General features: G+C 42.5%; 1 protein-coding gene across 1 annotated transcript in view; it reads left to right on the forward strand.

The window, feature by feature from the left end:
- Nucleotides 1–12,025: 12,025 nt before the first annotated feature.
- Nucleotides 12,026–24,708, forward strand: part of NTM (neurotrimin) — a 1,227,126-nt gene continuing 1,214,443 nt past the window's right edge. Inside the window, exon 1 of the mRNA XM_073022378.1 lies at nucleotides 12,026–12,740. The gene's annotated coding sequence lies outside the window, so the exon portion shown is untranslated. The remainder of the gene's footprint in view (nucleotides 12,741–24,708) is intronic.

The raw sequence follows: 24,708 nt of genomic DNA on the forward strand, positions 1-24,708 counted from the left end.
ATGCCTATTCTCTAGTTTTGGGGTTATATTGTTTTAAAAATTTCAATTAGATCAAGGCAGCTTATATTGTTGTACAAACCTATTTCCTTTTTGACTTTTTTTCTAGTTATTCTAATAATTTCTGAGTGAGGGGTTAAAAATCTCCATCTATAACTGTGTATTTTTCTATTTCTTTCTTTATTCATGTCATTTCCTGCTTTGTGTATTTTGAAGCTCTAATAGTACAAGCACATGCAGTTAGGATTGTCATATCTTTCAAAAGAATTAATCTATTTTTACTATTGTGATATATCTCTCTTTGTCTTTGGTAAGGTTTGTTCTTGTCTCTTTTGTCTGATACCAACATAGCCACACAAGGTTTCTTATGGTTACTATTTGTGCAATTTATCTTGTGTGATTTATCCTTTTACTTTCAACCTACCAAGGTCATTGTATTTACAGTGCATGTCTTGTAGACAGGATATAGCTGAGTCTTTTTTTTTTCTACACAGTCTGAAAATCTATGCCCTTAATTGGAGTTTGGTCCATTTGCTTTAAATGTTATTATTGATGATCCTGGATTTAATATATCATCTTGCTATTTACGACTGTTTGCCTAACCTTTCTTCTTTGTTTCTCAGTTTTTCCTTTTTTGCCTCCTTTTGAATTCAGCAAATTGTTTCAGTATCCAATTTCATTTTTTCTATTGGCTTTTTAGCTTTACCTCTCTATTTTTCATAGTCATTCTAGGAAGCACTAGGAAGTCCTTACCTTTTTACAGTTTACTTAGAGTTAATATTGTACCTCATCATATAAAATGTAAAAATCCTGTAAGAGTGTAATTCCATTTACCCCCACTCTTTCTAGTATTGTGTTCATATATTTTACATTGAAATGTGCTAAAACCATAAAATACATTTTTTTTTTTTTTTCTGTAAAGGTCAGTTGTTTATAAAAGAAATTAAGAGAAGAAAAAATATTATTTTTATCCTGGTATTTACCTATTCCTGAGTTCTCCATTCTTTCTTGCATATCAGAAGTTCCATTCTTTTGTTCAGAGAACTTCTTTTGAGTATTATGTCATGGAGGTCTGCTGAACATGAATTCTTTCAGTTTTCACCTATCTAAAAATATATTTATTTTATTTTCACTTTGAAGATTATTTTTTGGTATCTATAAAATTCTGGGCAATTTGTTCTTTTTTTTTTTTTCATTCAGCACCACATAGAATTCACTCATTTATCTTCCAGCTTTCATTCTTTCTGATGAGAAGTTAGTCATCATTCATATTGTTGTTCTACTATATGCAATGTATTTTTTCCCTACTGGCTTCTTTAAATATTTTTTTGTTTGTATTTAGGCTTCAGTAATTTATATATAATGCATTAGGGGTTTTAAAAAATTTCTACATCTGGTGCATCAAAATCTCAGAAATCACCACTAAAGAACTTATCCATGTAACCAAAATCCACCTACACCTCCAAAAACTATTGAAATAAAAATACAATAAAATTCTACATTTGGTTCATTGGCTTTAATTTTGATAGTCAAATTCTTGGCTTATTTGAAAAATGTCTGGTTATTATCTAAACATTTTTTCTTCCCTTTTTCTCTCATCTTTTGGAAATTAACTATGGGTATATTACAACACTTAAGATTTTTTTTCACAGAACACTAAATTTCTGTTATTTCTATTTATTAAAAGTCTTTCTCTCTCAGTTTAAATACTAAATAGGGATATATACAAGCTCACTGACTATCTTCTCTGCCATCTCTAATTTGTGTGAAGCTCATTCAGCACATTTTATTTCAGATATTGTAATCTCACTATTAGAATGCCCATTTAATTTTTAAAATGTCTTCTGAGACTTCCAAGTACTCACTTATATTTACATTGTCTTTTAATATTATACTATCTTTTGACATGTTGATAATAGCTATTTTAATATTCTTGCTTACTAAATCCAATGGGGCCATCTTAGGGTCTGCTTCTATTGGCTATTTTTTTTCTTTATTATAGACCACTTTTTTTTCTTCTTTGCATTCTAGTAATTTGTTGTTGTATGGTAGACCCTGTAGGTAATACATTGTAAGGAGTCTGGATTACTTTGTCCTTTTTTAAAGAAAGCTGAATTTTGTCCTGGCAGGCAGTTAAATTGTTGGCAGATCATTTTGAACCTGTTAGGATTGTTTTTATTTGGATTGAATGGGTCCAGTTCAGTTTTATCCTTAACCCTAGGATGTGGCTCTTTCTTTAGGGCATGGTTCTTACTCCTAAGTGGAGACCTTTCTGAAGTCTCAATGGAATGTCCAAGGCTTTCAATAAGGTCTCTATACTCACCTCCTAGAATTGTGCAAACTCTAGGATCTCCATTTAGCTTGAAGGCCCAGAGCACCCATTCTCTGCTAGGCCTTGAGCCTTTCACCACTTGAGTAGCTTCTCTGTGCAGCTCTCTCCTATTCTTTACCCTGTCACTCAAATTCAAGGAATTTTAGTAGTTCTGAATGCTGATGTCTGTTTCTAGATCTCAGTAGACTCATGTACTCTGCTTGAGCTCCTCTTTCCTGTGTCACCATCTAAAAAGTGTCCTTGGTCAGAAAGCTGAATACCTCCTCTGAAGACTGATAATATACGTTATCTTCCTGGACCAGTCTACAAGTGAGGGACAGTGAATATTTTGAATGGCAGCTTTTAGGTAAGCAGAGAATATGCAATGGGGGTACACAAATAAGTTTCCTTGAAGTTACTTGTTTGAGGAGCTAAGGTCTTTATGTTGCTCAACTGGCCGAATCTCAGGGGTACAGGTAAATGTGGACTAATGATAGAATAAAGGTTAGAAGAGATGTATCACCTAATATGTACTTGAATGCTGCAACATTAAAAACAAAACTATTAAAGTTTAGTTATTTTTAAAGACAAAGCAGTTAGGGTTGCTTCTTTAGTTTTCAGCAACTATAAGGTAATCCATTTAAATAATTAGGGTGGAAGAATAAGTTCATTCTCTTTTGAATAGTAGCCCATCAAGTGGCCAATGGATTGCAACAGTTCCCCGAGATCCTATATTTTTAAACTAATTCTCTTCTGGATTTGAACAACTTATATTTCAACTGCTTCCAAATTCTTTAAAATATTTTGGTCACCACGTTGTTACAGGTGCTGAATCTCTTGCTCCATGAAGGTCACTAGCGGGTGAATGCAACATCTGCAATATTTGCTTACTGGAGAAAAATCATTTACATTCAGAGGTCTAGATTGCTACAAACATAATTCTGAAAGTAGATCATACATTCCATTTAGCTACTTAAATTCCCTGTGGGAAAAAAGGTATCGAGCGCTTCATCTATATCTTTATTATATCACATTTTATCTTTTATTATGTTTTGATGTAAGCAATCTTGTTTGCTTTTCTGTTGTTTATTGTCTTGTTTTCTCTGCTATAGCAGTAAGATCTATTAGAACAAAATCCTTGTAGTTTTTGTCCCTCTTTTGAGTTTAGAATAGGAAATAGTATTTTTTCAGTAATAATTTTTATACATATATCTCATCTTTTCTTGACAGATAACAAATCCTTAAAGAGGATTTGAAGATAGAGTCTTACCCATCTCTAACATGTGCGTGCCTGTGGAAGACTGCCAATTAATAATGATTGAGTGATTTGCTAAATAAATAAAATCTCTGAATATTGCAGTTAATGTTAGTAAGTATTAAAGTTGAAATAGTGCTTGAACATTCAGCAGTAAGAGAAGGAGGCAAGGTCCAGATCCTGGAAGGGAAGGGAATATATTCCATTTTGTGAAGATTCCTTCCTGGCAATGGTCAGCAGTCACAAAATCTCGCCGGTAATTTCTACAGAAACACTGACACTGACTCCAGACAGTGTGTATATGCATTATGGAGGTCAGGGACTGGAAGTTGGGATTTTGCAGTCTTTTCTTGGCTCTGTTATGCTGTCTTTGCACAGCATGACCTTGTAGAATCATAGCATCTTTGTGCTATTTTGTCCCTATGGAGATGAGAGAGCAGAAAAGAAGAGCTTTTTTCCCCCTTCCCACATAAGTGTTTGTTTTTAGCCTCATGAATTTGCTAGAGTGCTTAGATACCAAGGTGACAGATGTCAGAGAAAATGTGACAGCAAAATAACTTGTTAGGAAGATATATGGAAGTGAAGTGTATTGCTTGAGAGGTGTGGAGCATGGGGTCTGGAATAATTCTGTGAAAAGTGGGGAGATCTTCTTATGAATTTAGTAGACTAGTCCTGATTCAGATAGGATCTTGGCTAAAGTCAAGGGAATGAGGTAGTTCTAATGGGCATTGATCAGAGTCACCCCATAGGAGTCTTAGGTAAGGCACGAATGGCAGAAGCTGATGCCAGAAATAATTAGAATTGAGTGTGCCACCTGTTTCCCCCTAACACAATTGGCCTGTTGTGGTGATTGCTGTTCCAAAACAGAGAAGCTGCCTCCAAAGTTGCCACAAATCACAACATGCTACTCCAGCTCAAGCACTCTACTGTTTCATTTTTTTTTTTTTTTTTTTTGTTATAGTAGCAAATAATACTGCTGTGGACAACCAAAGAGACATAGTCTTTTATTTATTTATTTTTGGGCTTCTTTGTTACCTGTGTGTAAGGTTATGGGGACAGGGAGTAGAGATGATAATGAGGATGGGAGAAAGGCTTAGGGAAGAGACTGGGGGAGTGTGAAGCCTATCTTCATCTTTCTAACCTCTTCATTTGTAGCCATGTCACGAGAGAGAGGTACTGAGAGCAATACAGAGTTGCCATAACAACTAATAAACTGTAATTTGTCAAAGGAGGGGGAATGGAGTCAAGAGTACCAAAAAACAAACATAAAAAACAAGAAAGAGGGAGGGAGAGGGGGAAGAGGGAGAGAGAGATTTAAGAAAGGGAAGACTGAGTTTTCAGTGAACAGTGAGATGAATGTAAAAGTGTGTTTTAGTCTGTCTTAGTGGGGAATATATGATAATGAATTAAAATATAGAAGGAGAGATGAAGAAAATGACAACCATTCATGTAAGGATATATTTTAAAAAATGGAAGTTCTCAAAATGAAAGAATTGATTTGAGATAGCAAACTAGGGGAATCACACACACACACACACACACACACACACACACACACACATACTCTCTCTCTCCAGAAGAGAAGGAGCCTGGGACCGTCATGCAAGGCAAGATGCTTTTCACGTTGAGGTTTCCAAGGGTGCTCTCCCATGATGGAACTGAGGCATTGTATGTGGGAATGGTAGCATTGTGTCTCCGTAGGTCAATGCCTTTTGATGTCCTACCCTTTACCTCACAGACCACAGATCCACACTATCATCCCTGCCCTTCCAGTTGCCTGAAGAACTAAACCAGCAAGAGGCACAGAGCAAGGATTCCAGGAAGATGGGATGGGAGGCAGCAGGGACATCTGACGGCTTCTCGCAAAGCCTGGGCTGGGATGTCCAGGAGTTAAGGGCAGTAGTGCAGTCATTCATTCAATGGATATTTTTGGAGTCCCGGGTTTCAGCTACATGTGGGACACAAGGTGCAGAAAAATGGTCCATGACCATGGTGAAGCTGAGGTTGTGCTTGTGTCCATAATTGAGAATGAAATGTAGGAAGTGAGGCAGAGAAGGAAGTTCATTGTCTCTATACTCTATACCCAAGCTCTACTGGGAACCAGAGAGGGAGTGACCCCACGATGGCTGGTCAAGGATTTATAGATAAATCCTTCTTTATCCATCCAGCAGGAGGATGGATAAAGAAGCCGAGGGATGTTTCTCAGGAAGAAGAGTAACAGGCATGTTTTCACATGGTAAAAGGATTATGGTGTCTGAAGCTAGGGGTCAAAGTCTCCAGTGATCCAACATCTGCTTCTCTCACCTTCGGCAAGGGACACATAGATCCTTTTTGCTGCTGAGTTGAGCCCACATTCTCCTTTGTGAGCAGGGAGGATCTTGATCCTCTCATTGGGCTTGGCAGCTGTGCCTTAGAGCAGAATAAGACTGATGAAGTGTGGCTTTGCCTGTTTTCCATTAGAAACATTAGCAAACTCAACTACAAAAGGCCACCTCGCAGAACAAAAAATGTGCGATGTGCAAAGTACAATGAAAATCTCCCAGCTGCCAAGACAGAGGACCTTGCAGAAGATAGAGCATAAAAGAGATTCTGCACAAAACAAAAGTCAGAACACAATGGTATATATTTGAAGCACATGAAAGGCTGTGTGGCAGCAATACTAAAGAGATATGATTTTCCTACAGAACAGGGGCAGAGGAAGTACACAAACCCAATCAGCCAATACAATTGTGGCAGAGAAACAGATCTGGTCCTGTAAAGGGAGAGGGGGGAGAAAGCTTATTTTTTATGAATTAATCTCCAGTTGGTTTTCATAAGTTGTTCAGAAACAAGTGAGCACATGAATAATACATACTGTACACAGGCCCAAAAACACAGAGCTATCTCCAGTTGAGATTGTGAAAACGAAGACATTTTGAGAAAGATAATTGAGTAAAGCAACCAGAAGGAAGGCATCTTAAGGTAGGGGTGTGAGCAGTAGCAGGGAACAGACAACCCAAGGGGAAAAGGTATATTTCTTATTTCGCCAATTAGCTTGCAGATTCCTGGAGAGCTGGGATAATCTTTTCATCTTTAACAGAATTATATGTTCCCAGGTTATATAAAATAACACTTTGCCTGTAGTAGGTGCTAAAAATATTAATAGATAAATTAATTCAATGTGGTAATAAATTTGACTGATAATTATTGTATCATTGGTATGGAAATAAAAAAGTAGAAATCTATGTTCCTGGGACCGACGTTGATAGGGATGAGGCACCCAATAGTTGTGTAGATGAATAAATAAATCCAGGGATGATGTGCCTTCAGTGATGTTTTATGTGGTGGTACAATTCATTGATTAGCCAACCAACCTCAAAGTGGCGTACTTGCTTTATCTAATGACTGTAATACTGAGCTGAAGTTAAAGGTCCTGCTCGGTGCTTCCACAGAACAATAGTCCCACAAGAAGCTCTGTGGAAAAAGAATTCCATGGTCAATTAAGCTTAGGAAATGCTGCTTTATATATTCCTCTCATTATCATTTAAAAGGCTCAGAGAAATCCTACAATAAATTGCCCTGTTGAACCTTGTTAATCTGTTACTTTCCAAACTAAGTTGACCATGGAAGGTTTTCTTTTTCTTTATTTCTGTCTTTTTTTTTTTTTTTTTTTTTTTTTTTTTTTTTTTTTTTTTAACGATATCCATTAGCCTCTTTCAAAACTAGCTTTCCATGAAGTGAACTGTGATGGTTAACATTAGGTGCCAGCTTGACTGGGCTAAGGGATGCCCAGATAGCTGGTAAAGCATGAATTCTGGGTGTGTTTGTGAGGGTGTGCCTGGCAGAGATTAGCATTCCAGCAGTGGAGTGAGTAAGGAAGATCCACCCCCACCAATGTGGGCAGACACCATCCAATCTGTTGAGGGTTCAAGTAGAACAAAAAGGTAGAAGCATGAATTATCTCTCCCTTCTTAAATTGGGACATTAATTTTCTCCTAACCTTGGACATCAGACCTCCTTGTTCTCTGGCTTTTGGATTCCAAGACTTACACTAATTCTCCCTAAATCTCTGTTGTCAGGCCTTTGGATTCAGGATGAATCATACTACCAACTTTTGTGGCTTCCCAGCTTGCAGATGGCATATGGTGGGACTTCTCAACCTCATAACCATGTGAGCCAATTCCCATAATAAACCTCCTCCTATAGATCTCTATATATCCTATTGGTTCTTTCCGTGGAGAACCCTGACTAAGGCATAAGGAACCCTGATCTCGTTGTTATGAATCAGAGTATTCACCAAGTGCCTTCCATGTTCTAGGAATAAGGGTGAGACTGGAAAGGGTGACTAACACACAGCTCCTTCTGTTAGGGAGCTTGGGATCTTGCAGAAGAGACAAACCATCAACCCTTCACAACCATGCCCATCTCCTCTGACCCTGATCACAGGCTGTGCTCCTTCTGAAGTAGATCCCAGGTGTGACCCAGCAGGATCTTCTCACTCCACCCACTCCAACACTACATTTCGTGTGCCTCCTTTGCATGGGTCTTTTCCTCTATCCCTAAGCCAAGCAGCCTTGGGCCCCAACCATGCCCACTCTGAGTGTATGAGTGAAGCTCTGTGCATCTTCTCCACTGCGGCAGCCCACTGCTACAAGCTCTTTTCAACTCAGAGGCCCCAGAACCACTGTTACTGTTATTCATGGATCTCTCAGATGGGTTCACACCATAGCTACTGGACAGAGAAACATCAAGTGTCTTTCCACAACTCAAAGTGGATATGAGGGTCTTCTCCGGGGAACTCTGGCTGTCAAAGTTCTCTGGAAAGGGTCACATTGACCCTGTTGTGCAGCTACTGTCAGAGCAAAACCTCACAACGAATGAGCCTATACTCTTGTGTCTCTACTAGCAGCCTAGGCTATGGTAGATGAGGTTGCTGTTATTTTCTTACTATGGAGAAGTTCTCTTGAGTCTCAGTAACAAGAGAGCTGAGCCCATGGAGCATGTGGAGTATGAGAGAGCTGAGCCCATGGAGCGTGTGGAGTATGTCATCAGCCAATGAGATTAGATGGTTCCAGTACTGCACTTATTCTCCAGTACGTGGCAATGCAGTCTTGATGGCTACTCAGTGCTTGCTGCCATATAAAATGAGACTGACACATCCATGCAGAGGGCAGTTACTGCTTCTCCTCTGGAAGGTTTGTAGTGATGGGGAGGAGTCTGCTGCTTCTATTAAAGTTAGTTATTTTCATTTCTGGCCCATTTCTTTATTATCTCCCACTACACACCCACACACATCTGCTGTACACTTCCATCTTACTCACCCTGGTCCCACCCCAAGACCTGCAGCAGAGTTTCAAGATTGGAGAGTAGTAGATTCATCAGCTTTGCTACTAACTATGGGACTCTGAGTACATTAACTTTCCTGAGTCTCCAATTCTCTGTCTGGAAGGTGAAGATGATTTCACTTATTGCATAGACTATCAGGTAACTTAATGAGCTACCAAAGTATAGAGCTCTTCATCCATAGCTAGCACTTAATTGCTAGTTTCCTCATTCTCCTCAATTTTCCTCCTGTAGAATAGTCCACAATAATGGAAATATTTTATATCCATGCTGTTTGGCATGGAAGCTACTTAGACCCAAGTGGCTAAGTAGCATTTGAGATGTGGCTAATGCAACTGAGGCACTGAAATTTTAATTTTATTTAGTTCTATTAATTTGAATAGACACATATGGCTAGTGGATACCGTATGGGTCAGCACATCGCTATATAATGTAATCATCAGTTTTTAATACTCGGCACTTCCAGAAGATGAAATAGAGCTCAATCCGGTGTGTGTGTGTGTATGTATGTGTGTGGTGGGGACGGGGCGTGGTCAATGGCCCTGCAGGGTTTGAAGCCAGCATGAACCATAGAGAACTTCTAGAAATGAGGTCAGGAAAGGGGTACCTCTATGCCTCTGAGGCCTGGGGAGAGTTCACACACCCATCTCACCAGGGATATACCTCAGGAAATGGAGACTATGTCTTGGTGGAATTTCAAACACACTCAAGCCTGAAGAAGATGTTTATATATGCTAGAGATCTTTCAAAAACTTGCCACAAAAATGTAAAGGGACCATCAGACTCCATCTTACTCTATTCCATACAATTGTATCCACCTTTCCAATCACTGGTCCAAAGATGAAATAACAATATTTGCCAACAAGATTTTAGAGCCTTGCCAATTAACAGAAAACACTACCTAACCCCATATGAAGTCAATTCTCTCTTAGATGTAAGTTAAATTTATAAATGTCAAGGTCTTCAAAATGTTAAAACCATTAGAGATAGAGTTGGGGAATTGGGGGGGAAGGAGAATGTAAATTTGGTGAAAAATTAGAATATCATGCAATATTTATTTTTGTAGTGCAATTTACATATCTAAAATCATTTTGCTGAGAAGAAACATAAAATGTATTATGTATAACTTGATTTGCTCATAAAATTATCATTTAGGTAAAATTAGAGACATGAAGAACTGGAAAAACAAAATGGAAAAAATAGGAAAGAACAGATTTTTTTTTTAACTGATTCATTTTCTTTATATATTTATTTAACAAAAACATTCAGGGGGCATGGATAAAATTCCTTCTGAAATACTTTTCTTTCTTTCTTTCTCTTTCTTTTCTTCCTTCCTTCTTTCCACTTTCCCTCTTCTTCCTTTTCTCTTTCTTTCTCCTTCCTCCCTTCCTTCCTCTCATTCCCTTCCTTCTTTCCCTTCCTTCTCCCCCACCTCTCTTCTTTCCTCAATTCCTTCCTTCCTTTCTTCCTTCCTTCCTCATTCCTTCCTTCCTTCCTTCCCTCCTTCCTTCTCTCCTATTTTCCTTACCCTCTCCCTCTTGGTTCTTTACTTAAATCACTCCCTTTTTGATTTAAGCCCCCTTTGTTGTTAAGGCCCTGCAGTGAGAATAACTAGCTTCCCTTTTGCTTAAACTACACCCTCAAGTTAGAGTTCTTTTGAGACTTTTCAGGTATCTCTTTTACAGCAGAGCATTTCAAATTCTTCCCCCACCCCATGCCTGCTCAACTCCTTCAATTTCTTGCCAGTCTTTCCCCCTGTTCTCAAGCCCAGGGTTCCACAGGCATGAGGGAGCTAGAGTTGCCAAGTGTCTGTCTCCATTTGGCTTCTGTGTGGGCCCACGGACCGGCCCTTTGGTCTGGGTCTATTCTGGTTGGTGGCTGGGGCAGTGCTTTGGTTCTCGCCATTCACTGTGGAAAGAGAAGGAGTGTAGAGGTGAGGAAAATAGCTCTAATCAGGGCCCATTTCTCCTAACTGTTCACAAAGTGCCCAGCACTGCCCTAAGCACTTCATATTCATTTCCCCATTTAATCTTCCCCAAACTCCAACACTGCAATGCTATAATTATTCTATTTCATGGATAAAGTGTGGGTTATGGAAAATTAAATCAGTTGCCTGAGGTCACACAGCTGGTAAACTGCTAGGTCAGGCCCTTGAGCCTGCATTCAGACCCAGCCCGCCTGACTCCAGTGTCTGGCCTGTAAAGCCACCCAATAGTGCCTTAACAACCACCAGGGGCTTCTATTTACCTTCCATTTACCCAGGGCTTTATGGCTGAAAACCATCTCACACACACCGACTTATGTGATTCCTGTGCAATGAGGTTAATCAGAAAGATATGGGAAAACTAGTGTCCCCATTTTAGAGATGTGTGGACAGCTAGAGGTCGAAGTCCCTGCTCAGAGTCGCACAGTAAATGGTGGCATCAGTGTTAAAGCAAGTATTCTGACCAAAAGTCTGTTTTCTTCTCCACACAATGTTGGGTCTGAACAAAGGGAAATGTCTTTGGAACGATGCGCACACACCCGACGCAAACTTTTCAGAGCTGATGCTAGTGCTCCAGGCTGGGGGAGGGGAGGAAGCCGGCCCAGCTGAAGGGAATGTCTAGCACTCTCCTGATACAAAATTTACCACAAGCATGGAGAGACACTGAGCGAGAAGGCTTCTGGCCTTTCTTGCTGTTTTTGTTTGTTTCTCCTTTTAAAAATCTTTTTTATGAGGCTGCCATAAAAACACTCATTAGGCAGTGTTGATTTTCATTAATGTTGATTCTCCAAGAGCTTAATCAATCTTCTGTGACCAATGACCTCATTCCCCTGGGAGAAGAAAGCTGTTTAACAAATTAGCTTTACAGATTGTAGGTACGGCATACAGATGTGAGGTAGCCTGTGTTGCCAAAACAGGATGTGGATTAGTGGTTTAATATGCACAAAAACAATAGCATTAAACAGTCTCCTTGCTGATACCAAAATGCATCATTAGGAAGCAGCTGTCCCCTTTCCCCTGTTGCACCTGCATCCCTCCTCACTCTCCTTCCCCGTGCTCACTTTTGCCCTCTGTGAAGTCTGGGCTTTGAAAGCACCTAGAGGCAGCAGCACATCTGAAGTTAGTAGGAGGAAACAAATCACAGATGCACGAGGGATGCGGGAGGGGAGATGAGCACAGCTGAGTGTGGACGGGAGCCTAGCAACTGCTCTAGGAGATCTCATTATTCCAAGCCAACTAGAAGAACCTTCCTTCCAGACCGTATCCTCGCCCAGGTGTTCCTCGCCAAAAGTTCCATTGTTTATAGGGGCTACCTGCCTTGGGTTAAATTAGCATATCCTCTCCAGGTGGCCTTTTCAAAGGCAGGTGTTTGGTGGCTAGGTAGCGCAGTCAGTCTGGAAGAAGCCCCCGAGGTCTGAATGAAAGGGAGTCGTGGACCTTGGGACAAAGACTGGGCAAAGACAACTTTTCCCTACGTCTCAGTTTGGCTTATGGCTGTGTCTGGTGGCAGCAACTCCCCGGCACAGGCCATGAGGGGTCTGCAGTTGGTGCTGACCGGCTAGTTTTCGCTGTGCTGAGCAGCTGAAAGGGGTCATAGGTCTTTCCTCCACCAGACCCCGGGGGGCTGGAGCCCAGCAGCTCAGGGAGCCAACTGTGCTTGGGCGCCAACGCTTCCACTTCCAGAGCTCCTTCCCAATGAGCACCTGGTTTTATTTTCTTGACATTACTGTGGGACAAGCAAGGACAAGAAGGGACAGAGTTACTGTTCTTAAGTGCTGAAGAAGAAGGGGCTCAGAGACATAATAATCTGACCATGCCTCCACAGTGGCAGAGGAAGGAGCCTGGAAGCACATCTCTTCTGAGGGGAGAAGGTAAGGTGAGCGAAGCTCTTTCTTCGGGAGACTGGCTGGTGGGGTGGGGTGAGACATCCTGCTGGCTCTAAGTGCCCTTCCCTTTCTGGCTTCTGACCTTGTCCCCTTGAACTTGGGCACTGAGCTTGTTGCCCAGATGAGGCTCAAACGAGTGGCACGTCTGTGTGCCCCTTTAGGATCTCTCAGAACAGGACAAATGCATGCCCTGCTTTCCACCTGAGGTTGGTCTTTGAAATGCCCTAGCCTCCTCATGCCAGCGCAGCAGAGATGGGGGGAGGGTCACCTGGAGCTGCTTGGAGCCCCATCCGTGCAACTCTCCTCCTTGCCTTGGCCATGTCCCTAGATGGCCTGGCTTATACAATCAGGAGCCTCCTCCCTCAGCCTCCTGCTCAGCAGCCTGCAGTGCAGTCACATGTCCAAAATCAGGCCACTGTTGTCAGCTCTGCAGCCACACGCCACTGTGAGTCAGCCCCAGCCTGCCTGCAGCATCCTGCAGAATGGGTTGCAGTCCTGGGGTGAGAGAGATCACAGACACAGGTCCCTGTAAATTCACTCTGGTGGTGCAGGAAGCTGGTGAAACCACTGACTTTCTGCTGGCACTCTTTTCACTAAAACTGATCAAATATATTTTGAGTACCTACTACATACAAAGTCCTCTAATAGGCCCTGGGGAACGGGGCAGACCAACAAGAGTAAGACACAGTGCCTGACTGCAGTGAGCTTTCTTGTTCCACGTGGAGGTCCTTTTGCTTGTGGCTTTTATGGATCCTAGGGCATATGATAGTTTCTGTGTTTCCTGAAGTGGTAGCCCTCCCATTAGTTCTGTGTCCCCCATCCTTTACTTTCAGTGTACTAGCTGTTCACTAGGATCCACCACTGTGCCCAGTGCTGAGTTGGTCCTTAATAATAATTGATGAATGACAGATAAATGGACCTCTTGGGTAGAGCCACAAATATACCCCTGTCTAACTCCTGGGAAGAGGATCCCTATTGCTTATCTGTTGCCATGTCTTGAGCGCCTACTATGTGTGGAGCCTGTGCTAAATGGTGTAGATAGGCCATCTCCAACCTTCACAACAATGCTATCCCCAGTTACAGATGAGGAAGGGAAAATGCAGAGAAGTTAACTCGTTGGTGTAGGATTCTAATCAGAGGCCAATCCAGGATTCAAGCTCATGCTTTCAGACTCCAGAGCCATGGTCTTTCCCCCACTGGTTGTGACCAGGTCTAAACAATAGGTAGGATGAGTTTCTACCTATTGGTTATTATACAAGAAGAGTCAAGCAGGGAAGGTGAAGTCACAGCCCAACTGCCCACTGGAACAGTGACATCTTGATCACTGTTTCGGATCACTACCCAGGAAAAGCTGTAACTCATGGGCTAAATCAGGCTCCTATCTTCCCCTGAGGCTCTAGGAAGCTTTAAGCCAAGGCCTTGCGCTTACCTTCTAGGGGATCAAGCATGCAAGACGGTGTAGAAAACAGCCTTGCAGGCTGTCTCCTCAGACTGAACTGAAACTGGCATTCAGATGCTTCCCAAAGATCTCAGAACTGCTCCCCAAGAGCAATGACTTGCAGCTGCAGCCATCCCTTGGGCTGGAAGTGAGGCAGTGACCTCAAGGTGAAAGTCTCCATATCCCATTACCAATCCAATTACCTGGCACTTGCAGGTTAGATGGGAACTGCCAGACCGGAACCCAGCCATGGATCATTTAGACCTGTGTCTTGTCTCTGACAGTACTCAGGGCCGAGCGTCTCACTCAGGTGCTTCTTATTGTCAGCCTGCTGACACACCAGCACACTTTCCCTTAAATGAAGGAATAGAGCTGGTCATGGGGATGATGAACAGCAAGAAACCCACTGTATTACTAATGCTCCCACCCACCCCTGGCCCCAGCCTCAGCCCCAGCCTGTATCCCTGGATTCATTAGTTCATTGAACAAATATTTACTGAGCAGCTACTATACACTAGGCAGTGCTAGGCAGAGGATATGGTGATGAGCAAAGTCTCTGCTCTCCTGGATTTTCGTTGTAATGGGAGAGTGCAGGCAATTGCACAGATGGTCATGCATCATGACATTTGTTATGAACACAGTGTGATAAAGGGGGAGACAGGATGAAGAGTTGGTGATTTGTATACTGAGTGGTCAGGGAAGTCTCTCGGAAAGGTGACATTTCAGCAGAGGCTTGAAGGCATTGGAGGAGAAAGACATGACTATCTGAAGATATGTGAGGGACACCCGTCCTTGTCTTTTATATTGGGGGTTGATGCTGGAAGCAGAAAAGGAAGCAGGTGCAAAATAGAAATTCATTTGTAGTACATGAGGCATCGTGGAAGAGCAACATGGCTGGTGTGGCTGGATAGGAATGAGTGAAGGGAGAGGTGGAGGCGACTTCAGAGAGGTTTGGGCCCTGGAGGACTTATGGACCATAGTAATGCCATGGCTTTTACTCTGAGGGATACAGGAAGCTACTTGGAGTGTTTTGAGCAGTATAGAACACAGTAACCAAGCATTCATTAAACATGCCTTCAGATAAATATTTGTTGAATGAATACATGAAATACTTGTTGGATGATTGAAAGAACAAATATCACTGAATCACATGAGTAAGTACACAGAGATTTTGAGAATAACGTATCTGTCCATATTTGCTCAGAAGAGAGCGAAGTCTTCTCACTGAAAGAGTGATTAACTATCGGCCACAACCCAAATGGAGGGTAGATGGTGGTACAGGCAGAAAAGTGAGGGTAGACAGGGCACACAACAGAAGGCATGCAGTCCAGTGTCCTTTGAGGACGGGGGTCTGGAGAGAAAGTGACCACTGAAGGGATTTTTAGGTTTTGACATGAAATCACAGACCCTCTAAAGGAGGCCACTTCTTTTGGAGATGCAGGATAGGTGCTCTGTGCTGGGTGTGGTTTGAGATGCTCTGTTTGCACCCCACATATCTACCTGCCCCTTGTCTCAGTGCCTGGAATTCCATATCATAGTCCCATCCTTTTCTTGAGCCTCAGAGTCATTTTTTTCTTTGAGTCTCTTCTCAAACAGAATGGGAGGATAAATCCCTTCTGTGTCCTTCCCCTCTTTTCAGCAAGGATTCTCTTCAAATGTCACTTTTAAAAGATGCCTTTCTTTAGTCTTCTCCTTGACTCCCTTTCTTGCAAGATGAACAGCTGCCTTCTTCCCTCTATCTGCATCCATTAGTTCTACAAAGGACCCTGGGCCACTGTCCTGAGATCAACAGTTTGCATTTCTCTCTCCCTTCCAGACCAGAAGTTTCTTGAAGCCAAGAAGCATACAATATTCTCTTTGTCTTCAGCACCCAGCACAGTGCCTGCACTGTATTTGTTTTTCTTTTCCTTCTCTCTTTTTTCATCTTTCCTTCCTTTTTTTTCTTGTTTTCTTGCTTTTGTTTTTAATCAACCAGAATGAAAGTTAAGAGCATGTTTTTCAATCTCAGGAACAGTCAGGAGGGAACAATTAATATAACAATAGAGAATGGAGCTTGAATAAAGAATCCAAATCTGATCCTTAGTTTCTTCATCAATCAAGTGGAACCCTTGATACCTTCTTCCTTGATTTGGTGTAAGAAATGAATCATATGACTATTGAAACTGTTCTACAAGTTATAAAATATTTATGCAAAATTTTAGACACATTTTTGACAAAAAAAAAAAAAAAAAAAAAACTATCTTAACAGGCGCAACCAGGCCCAGGAGCCTGGCTTAAGATTCTGTTGCTGTGTTGGCACCTCACACATGAGGTGAATGAGGACTAAGTGTGAATGCAGGAAGCTGCTAAGTTACCTAAGCTGCCAACAAGCTGGGATATAAGTTTGGGATGGACAAGTCCTTGGGCACATCAGATACATACAAGAATCTTATTGAGTCATGAGACTCTCAAGTAACTGAATTCTTCTTTACAGCTTTTGTTTTTATTATATAGGGAGCGCATGATCACCATCAAACAGAAAATACAGGCAACGCTTCTGGATATAAAAATCAGCTCTATTCTGTCACCTGTTAATGTTTCAATGGTTATCCTCCTGAGCTGTTTTTCTGTAATACAGGCCTTTTAGAGGCCCCACTTGCAGGGGTATTTGCAAAAGCCAGGCAAGAGGGTTGGGAGTAGGGGTAGGCTAGGGGCACATGCTCAGATATGGGCAGGCAGTGATGTGGCTGCCTACAGCCTGACTCTGACTCCACCCTCCCACTTCCTTCCGTCTTATCAGCACAGTAGAGGCCCCGGCTGGCCATCTATCTTGTGGGATCGAGCTGCCAGAACCACCATCCGTGTGGCATTCTATTGTCAAACAGTTGGACACCTCTGAACTCACATTTCCCTTCTCTTCATCTCCTTTCCTAACTTTCTGGTGCTGTCTTTGCCTGCCGTAGGAGGTCCCAGACATGGCACCTTGCCTATACATCTGATACTGCTCCATCTCAGTCTCAGAACATAAGTATCTGCCTTCTCTGGAGACTTCACAGGCTTGACTAATTTACCTACTAGAATGTTACTACTTAATTGAACCTACAGAAAACAAACCCATACTGATCGATAGAGAAATAATTTTGCAAATTGTGGGCATAAATCTTTAGAGATCTGTGTGCATTGCCATTTGTTAAAATACTGAAAAGCTAAATCAATTTTCTTTATTAAAACACAATTGCTTCATCTATTGCTAGTTTAGGCAGAAGCCAGGAGGCAGAGTATGGGGAGGCGTGAGGGGGGAGGTTCTGGAAGGCTTTTTTGCACTTCACTTAGGGGTTACTTGTTAGTCTGAAAAAAGGGTCAAGTGTTGGGGAGGAGATGAAAGCTTTCAGGCTGGCAGATGCCTTCGTGTTAGAAGAAGACGCAGTCATGGGCTGGTGTGACATGTGGGGAGGCCAGGATTGAGGCCGTGGAAGAGGAGCTAACAGAACAGCAAGAAACCTCTTATCCTCATCATTCCAGAGCACATCAGCCAGGATAAGTCAGATGAAAGCTGCGGTAACAGACTCACTGCAGTGGCTTTGTCACCAAGGTGTATTTTTTGCATACACTACACATGCATTGCTCGTCAGTGGGGGACGAGGCTGCTGGAGGAGCCACAGCCTCAAAGTTGGCTACTCGTCATGCCAGACATAGGGAGAGGAGAGTAGAGGCATGCCTTGACTCCTGGAGCTACCACTTGGAAGTGGCATCCCTGTCTTCTGCTCTCACTTCACTGGCCAAGGAACAGGGTATGGGGGATGCACAGTCCTATCACACGCCCTGGTGGTGGAAAGGCAGAGTGCTCGCCTCTGCTGACGACCACCAGACACTGAGCGGGGACCTCTATTTTATGGTATCTTACACTGTGAGATGATGTTATGTCACCACATCTGTGGGCACAGGGTGCACACTCTTTCTGATTCATCTTTGCAGCTGACACATAGCATGAAATAAAAAATGTTTGCTTTACAGACTAAGTTAATTAATTGGTGGACAATAAAGGAGGGAAGCCACAGGACTTTGCAGAATGACATGATGAGGGAACTGCACAATTGCATCCGTGGAAGCATCTTATGGTCTGGCATGGGTGACACTGTTTTTTGTTTTGTTTTTTTGTTTTTTGTTTTTCCAGCGTTTTATTGTGCTCACCACTGGGCTAAGGTGTTTAAGTGCATTATCTCATTTAAGTTTTTCAATAACCCTCCCATCATGTATTTTCAATTTAGAAGCTCATTCCCCTCTGCAATAAAAATCATCATAAATTTTGGAGATGACAGACCGCTCCCAACTCCTATCACCATCATATCATGATAAAGTCAAAAGGACCAGACACTGTTGATGGCCTCGGAAGAGTCACTAGCATTTTCTGGGCCTTGGTTTCCTCATTAGTTAAAAAAAATTGGATAAACTATCTTCTAAGATAACTTTCAAATTTTCTTGTTCCACAGATTTTTAATGACTTGCCTCCAGTGGTTTGCTGGGTTAACTGGAGAGCTAAACAGGGGGCTCTCCTGGTGTCAGTGTGCACAGTAAGTTACCACTGAGCCCATGTGAGGAAGAGTAAAACTCAGAGAAGCGAAGTTCTAAATCTACACTGTCACTAGATATAATGTTGTTCAGCTGAAGGCTTTCCAGTACTAACAAACTATCATGAATGTTGAATTTCAAGAGGTATTATATGTCTTCTATGTGACAGAGAATGTGTTCAGGAAGTGTCTGAGGAGTGAGGTTTCAGAGACAGTGTCAAGGTATATTTCATTCAGCTTCATGGCCATAGACCATATTTGGATGTTCGTACCCCTTATTCCCCTTAAAGGATCTCAAAACTATAAGAAAATGAGGTGGGGCCCTGGCTACTCTGCTGCTAACTGCTCTGCTTGAAAAAGATACTGAACCAAGTGATGAAAGTCTCTTTGGCCACACCTGGGAAGGACAGGGTCTTAGGCAGTGTCCTCTTTGGATTTAATATGACAGAATGACAGGGCCAAGCGTTTAGTGAACTGAGGTGGACACAGAAATCCAAGGCATTGTGGTAAAGCAGGCATGGGAAGCTGTGCTGGTTCATCCATTAAAATGTCCCAGGCATCCTCAAAGTCTCTTAGACAAGCGTGAAGAGATTTATAATTGTTGAATATTCGCTATGTGCCAGAAACTATTCTTAGCACTTCACAAGCATTATTTAATTCAATCCTCTTCATATCAACACCGTGCAGAAGAGGAAACTGAGGTACAGAGAGTTTATTTAAGGAAACTGCCAAGGACCCACAGGCAATAAGAGCCAGAATTTGTAGCAAGGCGGTAAATTCCCACTCTCAGCTGATAGGTTTTGCAATCTCAATGGGTCCAGGCCATTTAAAACGCCACATGGGATTGTGCCTTGCTTATATAAGGATATCAAAATAGCACACAAACCATGTGGAGGTGATTTTCTAACCCTCAAGCCCTGGGTTGTCTTGCTGTATCTGTTTCTCAGGTCTCTTCCCTGAGGTCCTGGCAAGCAGGAACAGTGTCTCCATCATTTCTGTTTTCCCGGCACTTAGCACCTGCTACATGGCAGGTGCTCATTAACTATTTGCTAAAGAAGAAATGTGGCTAGAGATGTTCTCTACGTCTTACAAAGGATTTGAAAAATCTGGGACTAGGTCCTTGGATAATACAAAGGACGGTTAATGAAAACCTAAATAACGAGGGGTTGGGAGTGAAATGCGGTCTGGTTTTTTAAATTTGATCTAGTGAAAAGGAGGCTGGGGAGGTATAGGAATGGTTTGTACCTTGAGGTTTTTATAGTTCTGAACCCATTTATCAAATGTCTCTTAGGCACCCACGACTTGTCCAGCATGGTCCTAGGTGCTGGGCTGCAGTAAGCAAAAGGCTTAGGCAGCCCCTCAGGGGCTCAGGTGCTGTCTCCACCTCCACCCATCTTGCGTAGACACAGTGGAAGCTTCAGGGGCTGTGGCTTTTTTCGTGCCCTGAAGTGCAGTGAACAATGGGAAGCATCCCCAGGACCTGCAACTCCTCAAGATCCTTAAAAAACAGAAGACTTCTTGATGTAGGGGTCTTGTCCAGAGAGGAGAGAAATCAGTTCATGTCTGTCAGAGGGAAATAGCTAATGAAACCACAATGGCGATTTTTAAATTTTACTCTGCGTTTTCAGTAGTTGTTAGTGAAAACCTAGGTTCTGTGGGGCTGCTAGAGCCTGGAGGAGGGAAGAGTATGGAAAGGGGAAGGCTCAGAGAAAGGGCTGAGATTTCCATCAGAAGAATCTTGTTTTGTTCTATTATTTATTTATTGGGTCCACAGATGATTTTTTCTTGTTAAAAAAAAAAAACAAAGCAAAACACCTGTACTAGTTCATTCTCATGCTGCTAATAAAGATACTCAAGACTGGGAAATTTATAAAGGAAGGAGGTTTAATGGACTCACAGTTCCACACAGCTTGGGAGGCCTCACACTCATGGTGGAAGATAAAGGAAGAACAAGGGATATCTTACATGGTAGCAGGAAAGAAAGCTTGTGACTCCCATTTATAAAACCATCAGATCCCATGAGACTTATTCACAACCCTGAGAACAGTATGGGGGAAACCACTCCCATGATTCAATTATCTTCACCTCGCCCCACCCTTGACACATGGGATTATTACAATTCGAGGTGAGAATTGGGAGGAGACATAACCAAACCATATTAGCACCCTACTCCCTCAAACAACAAGCAGGCACAAATGGTTTAAAAGGTCCTGGTTTAGGATTTCTCCTTGTGTTGTCCTTCCCCTCATCAGCACTCCTGGGAGAAATGTAGGACAGGAAACTTCCTTCCTCAGAGATGAGGGGAGGGTGGCCTGCAAGGGGAATTTGGCTGCTGTATCGATTTCCTGAAACAAAACATTCACCGATGCAAATGTCCAGACACCAGCCTCTGTTTGAGCTAAAAAGAAGGCTTTGGACTTTTCTGGCAAATAAAACTAGAACCACAATAGGCAAAGGAGGAGAATCAGCATTTAGGGAAGGAGGAGAATCAGCATTTTCTTGAAGACAGTGGATCTAGAGTAAAGGGAAGTGGGTCCCGGGAAGCAATTTGGCATGAGATGGCTGCTTTAGGGGTGGAAGAGGAGGCTAGCAGGGATAGGACTTCCCTTAGTCCATTTAAGCTGCTCTAAAAATACCATAAACTAGGGAACTAATAAACAACAAATTTATTTCTCACACTTCTAGAGGCTGGTAAGTCCAGGATCAAAGCACTGGCAGATTCAGTGTCTGTTGAGAGCTACTTGCTGGTACACAGATGTCACCCTCACATGATGGAATAGATGAGGGGCCTCCCTGGGGCATCTTTTATCAGGACACTAATCCCATTTGTGAGAGCTCCACCCTCTCGACTTAATCATATCCCAAAGCCCCTACCTCCTCATAGCATCACCATGGAGGTGAGAATTTCAGCATCTACATTTTGGGGAGACATAAGCACTCAGACCACAGCAGGGTCCACCCATCTTTTTAGGCTCTGTATTTCTAGACTAACGAAGAGACAGAGAAAATGTGGTGGAATATAGTAGGCCACAAGGCAGAGAACTCCGGGTTCATATTCTAGTTCTGAGCCAGGTGCAGTGGCTTATGCCTGCAATCCCAGCACTTTGGGAGGCTGAGGCAAGTGAATCACCTGAGGTCAGGAGTTCAAGACCAGCCTGGCCAACATGGTGAAACCCCTTCTCTACTAAAAATACAAAAATTAGCCAGGCATGGTGGCACATGCCTGTAGTTTCAACTACTCGGGAGGCTGAGGCAGGAGAATCACATGAACCCAGGAGGCGGAGGTTGCAGTGACTGAGGTCATGCTATGGTACTCCAGCCTGGGCAACAGAGCAAGACTCTGTCTCAAAACAAAACAAAACAAACAAAAACCCACACGTCCTAGTTCTGCTATTTAATACCTAAGCGGATGCTGGCATTTTAGAGCTTCCCTGCAGGTCCTTTCCCCACTTAGAAGCTGGGATGCCATATGGGTATTTACTGATATTATAAGTAAATGCATCTGACACAGGCCCAGCACACTGTAGTTGGAATCATTTTAAAACAAACTCTTGCAAAGTCCTTCTTAGAGGGACAGATCCTTTCTAAGGGGAAGATATAAGACAGGACATGTAAAACTTGTGTGCAGAGCAGGGGGTCCATGCCCAGTGTGTTGAGAAGGTGGGCAGAAAATCTTCTGGAAAAGCATGCATGGGTAAGCAGGATTTTATGAGGTGCACAGGGGAGTAGTGTGGGAGTTATGAAGGAATGGAGGCAGGCAGGAGAGGACCATGCTTCATGGTAATAGAGGGCACAGTGCCAGGCATTATGAGAAGCCACCTCTCCATCCATCAGTCTGTCTTACCTTGCCAGGGGGAGGGCAAGCTTGGAATCTGAGAGGGGCATGCTCTGGCTTGGCCGTGAATGATGGGCCACGATTCCGCAGGCACTTTCTGGGGTGGCAGGAGAGAAGTGATGGAGGGTTCTGGGAGAGCTGGTGGTTCCAAATGACAAGATAATGGAGTGAGTAGTGGAAGAAAAAATAAAGGAGAGGAAAGAAGAAATCCACGATAAATCCACCTTTCACGGACAGTGGAGAAAGATAAACTCTCTTTCCAACCATTAAAGATGGCTTTTCCCTCTTTCCGTTTTTCAAGTTCATTGAAAGTGACACTAAGTTGGTACTTTGCTTCCCACTTTGTCCCCTTCACTGCAGACTTTCTAATCTTTTCTGTGAGGGCCCCCTCAAGGTCTTTTCATTATGTCCATGTTCACATGTGTGGGAACTTGTGGTGTAGAACAGCTCATGCTGGTAACAATCTGAAGTTAGTGCAGGGAAGGACTAACTGGTTCTTCCAAGGACCAGCTCAACCCTTAGGCCTGGTGTGCTCCTTCCGAAATGCCAACCCGGTGTTTATGCAAATCACTAGTCTGTCTGTCTTATTCTCTCCCTTGTACTTTTAATTTCTTAATTTTTTTTTCTGTAAGTGCTTACAATTCAACTTCCACTGTAGCAGTCAGTTTACATTTGTAATATTTGCTTTACATGTCATGTAGGTATGAATTGTTATCTACATTGTATTGGTGAGAAACCTAAGATTCAGAGTATTTAGTTAGGATTCAGGTCATCTTGCAAGTAACATTTATTTATCTCTCATTTTAAATAAAGTTTTGAAGCACACTCTGGAGGGGTAGTTTGATGGCCTCATGAAATTGTTAGATATTCAGGCTCCACCATCCCTAGATGTGGCCCCCATCCTAACAGTTCCACGAGGGCAGCTCGATATAACTGCAGCTACGATATACAAGTTTCAAGTAGCAGCAAGAAGAAACAAATTAAGAAAGGACAAAATCTCACACAGCTGTCACTTTGACCTCACCAGCTGGAATTTGGTCATACGGCCACACTGAACTTCAAAGGGGACTAGAACGTATTGTCTTTATTCCAAATGATCATGTTCAAGCTAAAAACAGGGGTTTTATTACTAAGAAAGAAATGGACAACAAATCTTGGGTGGGCTCACGTGTGTCTTGCCAGGGTCACAGACCAGCAAGGAAAAGAACCTAAACCTAGTTCTTTGATTTAAGGCCCCACCTTCTAGCCAGGACATGAGAATGTCCTGAGGGGAACAGGTTTGGCACTGCAGAACCACACCTGAACGATGAGATATGGTTTCTGCCCTGAAAGACGGCAATCTTCGATAAATTTATAAAATGTATAATAACTGTTAAACAGGGTTTGAGCGTCAGGGGAAGGAACCTGTATAGTAAATGCACTGGGAGATCAAATTAAAGAATTATTTCCATGTGGGCTGGAACTGCCAAGGAAGGTTCCACGCATGAGGGTTTGAAGTCAATTTTGAGGGCTTGCTTGCTTCATATACAGAGGGAATTGGTTCTTTGACTGGGAGCTTGCTGAAGAGGTTGGTTCCTTCTCTTTGGAGAATAACGTCACCCTCATATCAGAGCACTTCTACTGATGTCTGAGCTAAAATAAAATAAAATAAGCCTTTCCTTCTGCACAAATATACTCTGAAAACTCTTAACTGCAGTAAGAGTATCTACCCACAAACATCTCTTGTAGTAATAGTAGTAGCTAGAATTTAATGAGCACTTATGTGCCCTGAGCCATCACATATATCAGCTACTTATTCCTCCCACAGTCTTATGGGGTAGGACTTATGATGTTTCCATTTCACAGTCAAGGAAACTGAAGCATACAGAGGTTTGGTAACTTGCCCATGATCCCGTATTTGATAAGCATTAGAGTTGATGTTCGAATCCAAGCCCTCTGGTTTCAGAATCTGCATATTGTTCACCATGAGGTCATATAACTCCCTGCAGCAGCCCTTGTCTCTGGAAATGCGTTTCTTTAAAGCTGCAAACTGAGAATTGCTCACGCTCTCAGGGAAGTGGTTAGGCTGGTCATGAGAGTGATTTTGCAGTTTGTTTGTTTGCGCGATTATGGGTGGAGTTACTGTGTCCAGAA

Source organism: Chlorocebus sabaeus, chromosome 1 (genome assembly GCF_047675955.1).
Source record: "Chlorocebus sabaeus isolate Y175 chromosome 1, mChlSab1.0.hap1, whole genome shotgun sequence".
Classification (NCBI taxonomy): domain Eukaryota; kingdom Metazoa; phylum Chordata; class Mammalia; order Primates; family Cercopithecidae; genus Chlorocebus; species Chlorocebus sabaeus.